This window comes from Schistocerca piceifrons, chromosome 8 (genome assembly GCF_021461385.2).
Source record: "Schistocerca piceifrons isolate TAMUIC-IGC-003096 chromosome 8, iqSchPice1.1, whole genome shotgun sequence".
In the NCBI taxonomy this organism is placed as follows: domain Eukaryota; kingdom Metazoa; phylum Arthropoda; class Insecta; order Orthoptera; family Acrididae; genus Schistocerca; species Schistocerca piceifrons.
In genome coordinates this window covers 367,159,651-367,173,402 of record NC_060145.1, presented here as the reverse complement: position 1 = coordinate 367,173,402, position 13,752 = coordinate 367,159,651, and positions in this window count along the sequence as shown.

Sequence of the window (13,752 nt, the reverse complement as noted above, 5' to 3'; positions counted from 1 at the left end):
AAAGACTCTGCAATGCCTCGCCATCGCCGCCACACAACATACGTGTTTCATAACCCTCCACTGGGGGGGGGGGCAAAAATTTGGCAGCGATGGTGAGTCATTTGGACTTGCCATCGCAAGAAATTTTTACAATTTACAGAATATTCAAATGTAGTACATAAATTAAATGTGGTGCACACACACCGAGTACAAAAGATATCAGACAAAGACAAAATGTGAGTACAAAACATAGTAGCAAATCAGAAAACTGTATATACCAATTATTTGACAGATAAGAAAGTGCACACGCACTGAAAAAATTCTTTAGCATAAACAGAATGGCAAAAAAAAAAAAAAAAATCATGTTGACAAGTGACATGAGTGCACATGCACTGCAATTCAGAACATATCAGCAAATGACGAAATGTATATACAATGAGCAAGAAATGACATAAGTGCATACGCACTGAAGTATTGAACATACAGAATGAGTACAAATCATATTGAAAAGTGAGAAAAGTGCACAGGCACTGAAGTTCAGTAGAAAACATATTAACACCTAACATAAGTGAACATGCACTGTAGTTCAGAACATATCATCAAAATAAAAAATGTATATACAATATAAAAGACAAGAGTGCACATATACTGTACTTCAGAACAAATCGAAAAAATGTCTTTAGCATTTTCGCAATAAACAAACATAATGGCAAAAAATCATGTCGACCAGTGACATAAGTGTACTCGCACTGGAGTTCAGCGAATCGAAAAAAATGTATAACCCATGAACATAAATGATGTTAGCAAAAAAAAAAAAATGATTTTCACTATGTGACAAGAATTAGGATAGGAAAGGGAAGGATTGCATCATGGTTGTAGCACTTTAGATTGCACACAGCTGTTTTGAAAGTCCATATCTTTCCACAGAAGTACAACACCAAGTGAGACAATTTGAAGTTCTTTTCCCATCAGAATTTATCAGTGTAGCCAAGACACTGAACTGTCGTAGTAATGTTCCATGTTCTCATTTTGGCAGTACACTAGGTACAACATACAGTGGGACCATAATAACGTCTTCATCGCTCACGGTGGTGGACAGCATGTCGTGTCAACACCACGCTCTTACAAGGCAAATCAGTTAATTACAGTCATAGCATTAATAATCATGGGCATTATAAGTAGTCTCATTACAATAAACAGTGGCAGTCCTTGGCCAGTTACAAAGCATTATTTTATATATATATATATATATATATATATATTTATCATTAAGAAGTCATTACTGAAGTGACATACTATTCAGAGCTGATCAGCATTACTCAGAACTTTCTCAAACTGGTATCACTATTTGAGACTGGTAATACAATTTTTTGTTAGCAATGCATTGCGTCGGGATCGATAATTAATTGCTGAGGCATAACACTATTTGCTTTTGACCTATTGCTGCAAATGAGGATAGGTAACGTCATTCGTCATGAGTCAGCTGTAGCAAGGTTATGTAACAATGCAGTATATGTGATCACATTTATAAATGATAAACACAAATGGGTAAAAAATAAAAATGCAAGTACTAGAACAGGTATAATAAGTAAGAGGTTTAGTAAGTATCATGAAAAGCTTCTCCTGGAAAAATATACAAAATGGATTATTGACCTGAAAGAAGAAACGCACACTATGCTGAAAAGTAGTGAACTTCGAATTAACAGCTAGTGAAATGTGTATAAAAATGTGTTCCATAGCTGTCCTTTCCAAAACTTTCCGTCATCCTACTATGCAATATAACACCTGCTGTCAAAACAAACTGCAACAAATACTTAAATAACTACATAGCATAAATACATAACTTCAACATTATCCTCATCTGTAAAGAAAAAAAAACTTCATTATCCATCACTTCATTATCCATATTATCATAACTTCATTATTATCATCACCTGTAAAGAAAAACTTCATTATTCATAACAGCATCTTCTTCATCATTATTCATCAGTATTCATTATCATCTGCAAAAAATCACTTCATTACTCATTACACAACTATTCCTTATCTCTAGCATATTTCATCACTAAAACTAAGATGTGTAGTTCTGTCTGACAGCGTGCATCAATCACCTTGTATTCTGAAAAAAAAAAATTAGTTAAGACTGCTATTCTATGATGAGTATAGTATATTCTTGTTAATGCTTGTTAATCCTGATCCATTTACTCTTCCTCATAAAGTTATTGCATCTTCTTTCGTTTATTCCGTAGTTGAAATTCCCATTTCTGTTGAATTTATTTCTTACACGCATCATTTCTTTCTGAAATTGATGAACAAAGATTAATGTCTTGCATTTAAATCGTATACCCACTAAATAATGACTGGTTTATGGTAACACAATTAACCATACAGCATAACATGACAGAAAACGTAATATGTCAAAAACATAGACAGTGTTCAAAGGCAAAATGTACAGAGAATATCACAATGCAGCAGCAAAAAACGTAAAACAGTCACGATGTTGAGATATCATAGGGCAAAAAATGTCAAAGTCAACTGGTGTGTGTTATATCTTAACTATTTCACAGTGCATATAAACAAAACTGGAATACAATCATACACACGAAAAAAAATGGAAAATGTGCACGGTCTGATGCGTAACGACAAGAAAAGCGACCTGCTAACCTTACCTTGTCGGGCACTTGCCAAGAAAAAATACGATAATCATCAGTAATTAGTCATGTGAATATAATTGCATAAGTGGTCATAAAAAAAATTAGTAAATGGCATCATAGTGTGTCGAATCATAAGGTGTCTTCATTCAATAAAGGGTTTAATATTTGACCAATGGTGGTTGCCTTTCGATTTTCTGGTTCTCAAAGTTTCGACGTGTACAACATTGGGATGAGGGATGCTGCGAATCCGATATGGACCTGCGTATAGAAGTTCAAATTTACTGCACTTACCTTTTAATTTGCTGGATAAATAATGTGTACGTACTAATATTTTCTGTCCAACGTGAAAGTCGCGGCGTGTACAAACCTGTTTTTGCTGTCTTCTCCGGCGCTCTGCGGCACGTTTGATGTTGTTCAGCGCAATGTCAATTATTTCGTGGTGTCTTAGTCGACGACATTTAGAGAAGTTTACTAATTCTTTAATTTTGTTTGGTGGTTTAATATTTGACCAATGGTGGTTGCCTTTCGATTTTCTGGTTCTCAAAGTTTCGACGTGTACAACATTGGGATGAGGGATGCTGCGAATCCGATATGGACCTGCGTATAGAAGTTCAAATTTACTGCACTTACCTTTTAATTTGCTGGATAAATAATGTGTACGTACTAATATTTTCTGTCCAACGTGAAAGTCGCGGCGTGTACAAACCTGTTTTTGCTGTCTTCTCCGGCGCTCTGCGGCACGTTTGATGTTGTTCAGCGCAATGTCAATTATTTCGTGGTGTCTTAGTCGACGACATTTAGAGAAGTTTACTAATTCTTTAATTTTGTTTGGTGGTTCAACGTTTTTCAATATAATAGACGGAGATAGCATAGTGGATTCATTTGGAATGGAATTAATTACATCTTGGAATGAGAGTATGTGTGTATCCCAATCAATATGTCTTTTGTGGCAGTATATTCTACACAGTTTACCAATTTCTTTCATTAATCTTTCACAGGGGTTCGAAGAAGCATGGTACTTGGATATATAGATCGGAGAAATGTTTCTGGCTCGTAACATGCGTGTCCATATGCCACATCGAAATTGTGATCCATTGTCAGAAATTACTTTCATCACATGCCCTACATGAAATAGAAAATGTTTTACAAATGCTTTCGAAACAGTTTTAGCAGTAGCTTTGCGTAACGGAGTGAAAGTAACAAATTTTGAAGTGAGCTCAACAGCGACAAAGATGTAGCAAAAACCTCTGTTAGTTCTGGGAATCGGACCAAAAATGTCTACTGCGGCCATGTGTCTTAATTTAACAGGTACAATAGGATATAAAGGAGGAATATGTGAAGTGGTGTCTGATTTAGCTTTCTGGTAAATTTTACAAGACGCTAAAACTCGTCGTATACGTTTCTCCATGTTGGTAAAATAACAGTTCTGTCTCAGTATAAGAAAATATTTTCTTGCTCCGTAATGTGCGTAACTTAAATGAGTGTACCAGATTAATTTGTTAACCAGTTCGTCAGGAATGCATAATAACCAATTGTTGCTGTCAGGATGAGAGCGGCGAAACAGAATGTCATTGCGTACAGTGTAATGGTTTCTAATCGTAACATTATTTCTATCTTGCCAAAGGTGTTTAATTTCTTTCCACACGTTGTCTTTATTTTGTTCTTGTGCTATGTCCTGTAATGACGATGAAATAAAGTTTTCAAATGCAACTTGCTGAATGTACATGACCCTGAAATTTGTTTTGCAGAAGTTGGTTGCTACGTCTTGCTGATTGTTGCTCAGAGAACGCGATAGTGCGTCTGCTATAACACTCTGTGTGCCGGGAATGTGAACTATTGTAAAATTAAATTCCCGTAAATAAAGTTTCCATCTGCTTAATCTGTCGTGAGTGAATTTAGCCGAAAGTAAAAATTGTATCGCTCTGTGGTCCGTGTAAACGGTGGCACGTCTGCCATAAAGAAAGTGCCCAAATCTCGCAAAAGCCCATACAACACATAATGTTTCAAGTTCTGTAACGGAATAATTTCGTTCAGCAGGTGACAAAATGCGGCTTGCAAATGCGATGCTCTTGATTACTGTAGAACCATCTTCTTCTATTTCCTGAAAAATGTGTACGCCTAAAGCGGTATTGGAACTGTCGGTGGCAATGGAAAAATTTCTAGTAAGATCTGGGTGCGATAAAAGTGGTGCATTCAACAGAGCATGTTTCAGGTTCATGAATTCAGAGTGTGCTTGCTTATCCCAAGACCAAATACTGTTTTTACCTCTTAATTGGCATAATCTAGGTGTGTCTAAAGCAGAATGATGAATAAATTTACGAAAAAAGTTAATTAAGCCCAAAAAACTGCGTAATTGCTTCTTCGTCGTAGGAACAGTAATGTCACGTAGAGCTTGAAGTTTTTTCCGGATCAGGTGCAATGCCTTCTGCTGAAATTATGTGTCCAAGAAATTTTATGGAAGTTTTGCCAAAGTGCGATTTACTAAGATTAATTGTAAGTCCTTGTGCATGAAAAGTTTGCAACAGTTGTTCAAGAATCAGATTGTGTTCAGACCAGTTAGCTTCTGCGATATGAATGTCGTCTACATACGTCGTAATTCTGTCCTTAATGCAAACGTGTGTCGGATGGCGTCAAAATTAATAACATTTTCGTGAAGAAGATTCTGCGTGTCAAAATTATTGCTTACGTTACTGGAATATGAAACCTGTACTGTGTCTGGTCAAATTCTGTCGTACGTGCTATTATTTACGCGAGGATGCTGTGGCATTTCGACTATTTGAACTGCTCTGTTATTTCTTACTGACGTATTACGCTATCGATGACACCTATTGTCTGTTTCATTCATGATTATTTGTTGTTGCTGATGTTGTTGCTGCTAATAAGATCGACTGTTATTAAATGCACGCTGAAAATTGTGCTCGTTATTTTTACGTCTGTCATGATAGTAATTTCTATACGGCGCATTGCGATGCGAGTTGAAATAGTGTGTTGTCTGTACGTAGTTATTTCTTTGCTGCCATGCGTTACTATTTGTTGGGGCTGGGACTATACGTGCACGCGGCGAAACATTAAAGTTTGGTTGACCTTGTAGACTGCATTGTTGGTTACGTATGCTAAGCGGCTGACTTTCATGCTGTTGTGGTGAAAAGGTCTATTGTTACCAAAAATGCGTTTGCTGTTAATTTTACACATACTGATGATTACGATTTTATCTGTAATTAAAATTACGCTGGTTTTGGAGTGCCTAAAGAATGTTGTCACTTTCCGTAAAAATTTGTCACATCGGGTTTTCTTTAGTCATTTTTCTTAATTCTAGGTAGAGCAATAGTTAAAGAGCTGTTTTGATAGATATAAAGGATAGTAGAAGAGAAGGCAGCAGTGCAGAAAACTAAAGATGAAACAGCACTACTACAGCTCGGGGCCCTATGCTCGCTACGGCACATATTCATTAAAGCGTAATGAATCCCCTGAGGTCAATTACGCACTGCAAATAAATTTTGGCTTTTGCGTTACAGGCAATTGCGGTATAAATTCAAAAGCAAATAGTTGTATCCATGTTAATTCTAGTTTCTTCATTATAGGCAATGCTGTTGTAAATACAAAAATAAATTGTCGCATCTGGTTCAAAGCTAGCTTCTGCATTACAGGTAATAGCGGTGAATGTACAAAGATAAATTGTCGTATACAGTGCAAAGCGTGTACCTGTACGCTGTCATTATTAAATTCTTTACATTTTCTTACAAATGCAAACTGCTTATTATCAACGTTCTCGTCACTGAATTTGAGAACACGTTCAGGTTTGTGTGAAAGTCTGTTTGTCTGTGTCATTTCGGATTTCAAGTTGCATAGCTTTTCAGATTTTAAATCGCGTGGCTTTTCGGATTTTACGTCTCGTAGTCTCTGGAAATGGAAATGTCGTGTGGCTAGGGCCTCCCGTCGGGTAGACCGTTCGCCTGGTGCAGGTCTTTCGATTTGACGCCACTTCGGCGACCTGCGCGTCGATGAGGATGAAATGATGATGGTTAGGACAACACAACACCCAGTCCCTGAGCGGAGAAAATTTCCGACCCAGCCGGGAATCGAACCCGGGCCCTTAGGATTGACAGTCTGTCACGCTGACCACTCAGCTACCGGGGCTGTAAATTGCTCACATTATACGCGTTGCGTGACTCTGACAAATGTTCGCAAAGTAGCGGATTCTGTGACGTATTGGTGACTGAAATAGTTTTCAACTCTGTTACTGTAACACTTTCGTCAATTTGGTTGATCTGTCGTGCAAATTTCTCATCAGCTTCCGTATTCGCAGTGTGTGAAACTTCCAGTGGCTCTAAATTAAACTCGTCGCGTATCTGTACTGCGTTTTTACGGCATTGTTCAGTGACTGCATTAATTTCGTGTATCTGTGTTTCGTTCGCTGAACATTGTTCAGTGACTGCATTAATTTCGTCTTTATGTGATTCTGTTGTGCCTACACGTGTACTACTTAATTCTTGTGCAACAGTGCCAACTTCTTCATTACTGTTATTAGCACAAGCCTTAGTATCCTCATGTAATTGTACTTTAATGTTCTGACATTGCACGGTAACAGCTGTAATCTGTTCACTAACTTGTTTCTTCTGTTCATTAACGTTGTCGTGTTTTTCGTTCCGCTGTTTAAGACTTTCAGAAAATTCTTTGTTCCATTCTATAAATTCTTTGTGCTGTTCATCAAGGTTTTTAATCATTTGTAGCAATAATGCTATAATTTGATCCCGCCTGCTAATCGGATGCGCATTGTTAGTTACTACCTCGCAATTAAATAAATCTGTCCTACTTTGTGTATCCTGTTCATTTTCATTAGCCAAATTTGTGTGTTCATCACGTGAATTTAGTAAACCTGTTGTGTTAGGCTGGGCAGCGATCATTACAATGGAGCGTCCCGCGTCATCAATTGTCGTCAAATTAACAGAAGAGATGATTGAGTTCGTTTGTTCATCATTAAGATAAAAGTCATCATTAGTGGTTGGAATGCACTGATTGTTAGTGAACGCAGGATTGACATCATTACACTGCGTGTCACATGTCCTATCGGTAAAGTTGTTTGAGTCGTTAATTTCATTCATAATACCTCGCGACACACTATTCACAGTCTTTCGCGGCATTTTTGCAATAGTCACAATTATTCACAAAACAATAAGCACAAATGCAAAAGTAACACACAAATACAATAGAGCAACGAATTGCTGTTGACCTGTAGAAAAAAAGTCACAAGATTAGTAAAGGCGTAGCGCCAAATCCTAATTATACTTAAGCAAATAAGAGCAGATATCTGACTGTTGTTCAAAAGATTCTCAACAAAATTCGATCCTGGACTGGGTGTCGCCAAGTGTAACCTCTCCGCAAAAATTTTATAAATGACAATCTTTAATAGAAATGAGAGCCTTGAAGCAATATCGTCCCCACAGAAATATTTAAATAGAAAATATAATAATAAATGGGAGCCAAGCGTAACCTCCCTAGCAATTAAATTTAATGACAATAAAATGTGAGAATCGCAATCTGACTCAAAGTATAAGCTGTCACGAAAATAATGAAAAACAATTCAATGATAAGAAAATCTCAGTGATAATGAAAATTCAATTAAACCGAAATATCGGTCTTTGGCCCTGTGCAAAACAATCAGAATTAAATTCTTACCTCATTGAAACTGCTTGTCAAATTTCTGCTCTTATTGTTACGCACGGCTTGGAGGAACTGCATTGCAAGTAATATATTTTTTCTTTTTTTTTTAAATTTGACTGAAACTTTTCTTTAAGGGAAGTGGAACGAAATCGTTAGTTCAATTAAATAAATTTTTTTTTTGTAAAAATTGCTTTGAAATCAAAATTATTATTGGGGGACTTGTTGGAAATTAATTACAATAAATAAACTTTACATTATCTGATGATTACCTTAATTAACAATATACCTCATTCAGTATCTTGACCAGAATGCCATGTCGACGCTCGCCGACTCCTCACACACACAACTGCACTCGACTGCTACTACCGACATACTGGACGCAACTGAACTGAGCTACTGCTACCGGCAGACTGCACTGGCCTACTGCTACTCGCGTACTGCTCTGCATGACGACTACTAGCGTACTGCTCGCAACACTCGCGCGGTCAAGCGCAGACTAACCACGATAAATGGCTCTCTGGTCAAAGACTCTGCAATGCCTCGCCATCGCCGCCACACAACATACGTGTTTCAAGCTGTAACTTGTTGATGGTCCAGCATTGAAATATGGAGCAATTTGTGGAAGGGCTGCACTTATTTCACGTTGAACGACTCTCTTCAGTCGTCGTTGGTCCCGTTGTTGCCGGATCTTTTCCCGGCAGCAGCGATGTCGGAGAATTGATGTTTTACCGGATTCCTGATATTCACGGTACCATTGTTGTACGGGAAAATCCCCATTTTATCGCTATCTCGGAGATGCTGTGTCCCATCGCTCGTACGCCGACTATAACACCACATTGAAACTCATATCTTGATAAGGTGCCATGGTAGCAGCATTAACCGATCTAACAACCAGGCCAGACACGTTGCTCCTCAGGACAGTTTCCAGGTGTTGCATTTCTCGTTTGAGGTGTTGCGGCTCACATATTCGTCCTGCTCTCGTTACGAGCGTACTAATGATGCCTCTTTTCTGGCTATGGTGGTGGTTTGACAGTTTGTGCAGGTATCGGCCCGTGTGAGTCGGTTTTCGATACACGCTGTGTCCCAGGTTTTCGCCGTCCCTTGTGACCAGCACATCTAGAAATGGCAGTTTTTTGTCCTTTTCTACTTCCATGGTAAATGCTATGTTGGCATGGAGGCTGTTCAAGTGTCTTAGGAAGTCACCGAGCTGTTCTTCACCATGGCTCCACACCACGAAAGTATCATCGACGTACCTGTACCACACCTTAGGTTTGCAAGTCGCCGAGTCCAGTGCCTGTGCTTCGAATTGTTCCATGAAGAAGTTGGCCACCACTGGACTGAGAGGACTACCCATGGCGACACCTTCCAGCTGTTCGTAGAAATCGCCATTCCACGTGAAATAGCTCGTGGTGAGGCATGCATGGAAGAGCTTTCTGATGTCTAGCGGGAAAATGGAACCGATGTGCTCCAGAGCGTTACTGAGTGGCACTTTCGTAAATAACGAAACAACATCAAAGCTGACCAGGATGTCGTTTGGTGCAAGCTTCAGTTTCTTCAGCTTTTCAATGATATGTCCTGAGTCCTTAATGTATGTGTCGGTCTTCCCCACGTGTGGCTGGAGCAGAGAGGTGAAGTGTTTTGCCAGTTTATATGTAGGTGATCCAGGAGCGCTAACGATCGGTCTCAGTGGAACGTTGTTTTTATGGATCTTGGGTAATCCATACAGCCGAGGTGATAGGGCTTCTGTGCTGCGCAGGTTTCTCTGTATGTCCGCCGGCAGAGAAGACGCCTTGATTAAGGCAGAGGAAATACGCACGGAAACAGCCAGGATACTGCGCCGAGAAAAACCACCAGCTTGCAACCTGAAGAAAGAAGAGGTACAAGCCATTACGAATCTCAACGCCGACAAGAGTATATTGATACTGCCTGCCGATAAGGGGAATGCGACCGTCGTAATGAAGACCGAAGATTATGAGCAAAAGATCCGAGACCTATTAGATCCGACGACGTACCGAAAACTAAGCGCAGATCCGACGCAACGTATCACACGGAATACGAATCGGTTAATCAAGGCGTCTTCTCTGCCGGCGGACATACAGAGAAACCTGCGCAACGCAGAAGCCCTACCACCTCGGCTGTATGGATTACCCAAGATCCATAAGAACAACGTTCCACTGAGACCGATCGTTAGCGCTCCTGGATCACCTACATATAAACTGGCGAAACACTTGGCCTCTCTGCTCCAGCCACACGTGGGGAAGACCGACACATACATTAAGGACTCAGGACATTTCATTGAGAAGCTGAAGAAACTGAAACTTGCACCAAACGATATCCTGGAAGCTTTGATGTTGTTTCGTTATTTACGAAAGTGCCACTCAGTAACGCTCTGGAGCACATCGGTTCCATTTCCCCGCTAGACATCAGAAAGCTCTTCCATGCATGTCTCGCCACGAGCTATTTCACGTGGAATGGCGATTTCTACGAACAGCTGGAAGGTGTCGCCATAGGTAGTCCTCTCAGTCCAGTGGTGGTCAACTTCTTCATGGAACAATTCGAAGCACAGGCACTGGACTCGGCGACTTTGAAAGCTAAGGTGTGGTACAGGTACGTTGATGATACTTTCGTGGTTTGGAGCCATGGTGAAGAACAGCTCGGTGACTTCCAAAGACACTTGAACAGCCTCCATGCCAACATAACATTTACCATGGAAGTAGAAAAGGACAAGAAACTGCCATTTCTAGATGTGCTGGTCACAAGGGACGGCGAAAACCTGGGACACAGCGTGTATCGAAAACCGACTCACACGGGCCGATACCTGCACAAACTGTCAAACCACCACCCGAGCCAGAAAAGAGGCATGATTAGTACGCTCGTAACGAGAGCAGGACGAATATGTGAGCCGCAACACCTCAAACGAGAAATGCAACACCTGGAAACTGTCCTGAGGAGCAATGGGTACTCCAAAAATTATATTAGAAGTGTAACAGAGCCAAACACTCTGCGAAGTAAGGAACCACAAAAAGAAATATCGGCTACGGCCTTTCTGCCATACATTCCCAGAGTGACGGACAGAATCGGCCGTATATTGCGCAAACATGGCGTAAAGACGATTTTCAAACCGACAAGGAAGATCAAAGAGTGTCTTAGATCGGCGAAGGAGAAAAGAGACCCACTTGCAATGTCGGGAATATACCGCATACCATGCACATGCGGAAAAGTTTATGTCGGAATGACTGGACGATCCATTAACACCAGGATCAAAGAGCATAAGCGACATTGCAGGTTGGGGCAGGTGGAGAAATCGGCCGTGGCAGAGCGCGCACTGAATGAGACCGACCACGTAATAAAATTCGCCGACACGGAAGTTATGGCTGTAGAGAAGCACTATCACACGCGCTTGTTCAGAGAAGCTGTAGAAATACAAAAACACGCGAACAGTATGAACAAGAAAGAGGAAAGCCTTAAGGTAAACGGATCCTGGCTTCCCGTACTGCAGCGAACGACCGTCGCAGGTAGCAAGAGGAGAACCGCACCGGAACTGACCGCGGAGAAGCCCTCGGACATTGGCGCGTCAGGTACAAATAGTCTGCGCCCGCGAGCTCGGCTCCAGTTCACCACCGGCAATGGAGGGTGAAGCTTTGACAATGCCATCCACTCGTGCTGGCGAAACGTCAGAAAAATCATTAGATGAACGTCGGCCGAAGAACCCGAGACAGAAGCCAATAGGCAGTTTGTCAACAAGTGGCCACGAAAGCCTCAACAATCTTGTCTACACCAGTTTATTTGGCACTGCAGTGTAAAATGCATCGGGTCTTAAATCCAGAGATTAGGAAACTACAAGAAGCCAGAAGTCATGGTAATAGACCAGAAGGAGGTAGAGGCAAGATTGAAATGAAGTAGGTATTGAACAACTCGAGGTCGTAATTGAATTTACTACCTCACTAGAATTGTGGAGAAAAACAATAGATGCCTCAAGGAAATCAAGAGAATAATAACACTGACCATGGGTTCCTTCCGAAATAAGAAGAAATTTTTATTGAACAAGCACATCGTCTCCCACATTAAGAAACTATTTGTAAAAAGACCTCTGAGTGGAGTGTAATGTGAAACATGGACTTTAGCAAAGCACGTGAAAGCTCGCCTCGAAGCTGTGGAAATGATGTTCTTATGTAGAGTTACAAGAAATAGTTGGACTAGCAGAAAAATGAATGAGATGGTTCTACAGGAAATATGAGAGAAGAAAGATTTCATAAAAGCTATTGTCGAACGCAAAGCAAAAGTCATTGGACACTTCATCAGACTGTTAAAAAGCATATTAAAAGGCAATATCGTAGGGAAGAAAGTGAGGGGTCGATCTAGAACATTCTATTTAAAATATATGTCCGGGTGTTCTTTACACATGGAGATTAGGAGTATTGTTGAAAAGAGGAAGCCAGAGACACGATCACAAGACAATATCGTCAAAAGAAGAAATATAGGAAGTATTAGCCACGATCAAAGCACAACATCGTTGAAAGAACAAATATTATCGTGGATTTGTTTTGGACAAGTCGTAGATTGCAAAAATAAGACAAAATTTTCTAAAAAACAACCCTTATCCAGTTACTCTTTTCTTCACGTGTGAGCCTCCACTCACGCATGCTAACAAACCCCGATCATTCACTGCAGTACCGAACTTCAGTAACTAATACAGTCACAGATCGGCATAACGTAATTCTCGACGACTCTGGTCTTCCTACTGCAGCTCTGATTAACGTATTCGATAAAGTTTTTGAACAACGAGAACAAGACTATCGCCCAGAGTACTGTCGGGCCCGTCTTTTTCGAAACACTTGAAAATTACACTCAGAGCCACATACGTATTTATTACGTATAGGTTTATTCGGCTGAATTTTTGAGTGAACGGCTGATGTGAATTAAGTATGCATCCACCTCTCAAACCTCAATGGCGCCCGGTCAAGCACTTTTCACTGCAAACAAGCTAAGACTAAGAATTTGTCAGTAGCAAAACTGAAATACTGACTTCCGCATGGACATCAAACTCAATCTTACATTATTCTTCCTTCAAAAATACGGTTATTCATAGAAAACTTAATAAATCATGTTGACTACCTTTATGCTTCGAATTTCCAAATTTTTTAAAAATCTCATAAATACATTCAATCACACCCCTGTTTATAGGGCAGTCAAACGAAAACGGTACAGATGAAAAAAGTAAGTAAACTGTTTGTAATCCCAAAAATAATGGCCACAGCTGTTAATACATTTATCCTAGGGTGAGACAAGAGCATCAATGCCTTCTTGGAAAAATGTTTGCCGTTGCCTGCAGAAAAGTGATTGTACCCAGACGTTCATATTTTGTCCCAAATCGACGATCACGAACGTCGTTCTTCAGGGCTCCAAAACCACGGTCTTAGCATCATTTTGATGAATTTTAATTTCCACTTAATTACTT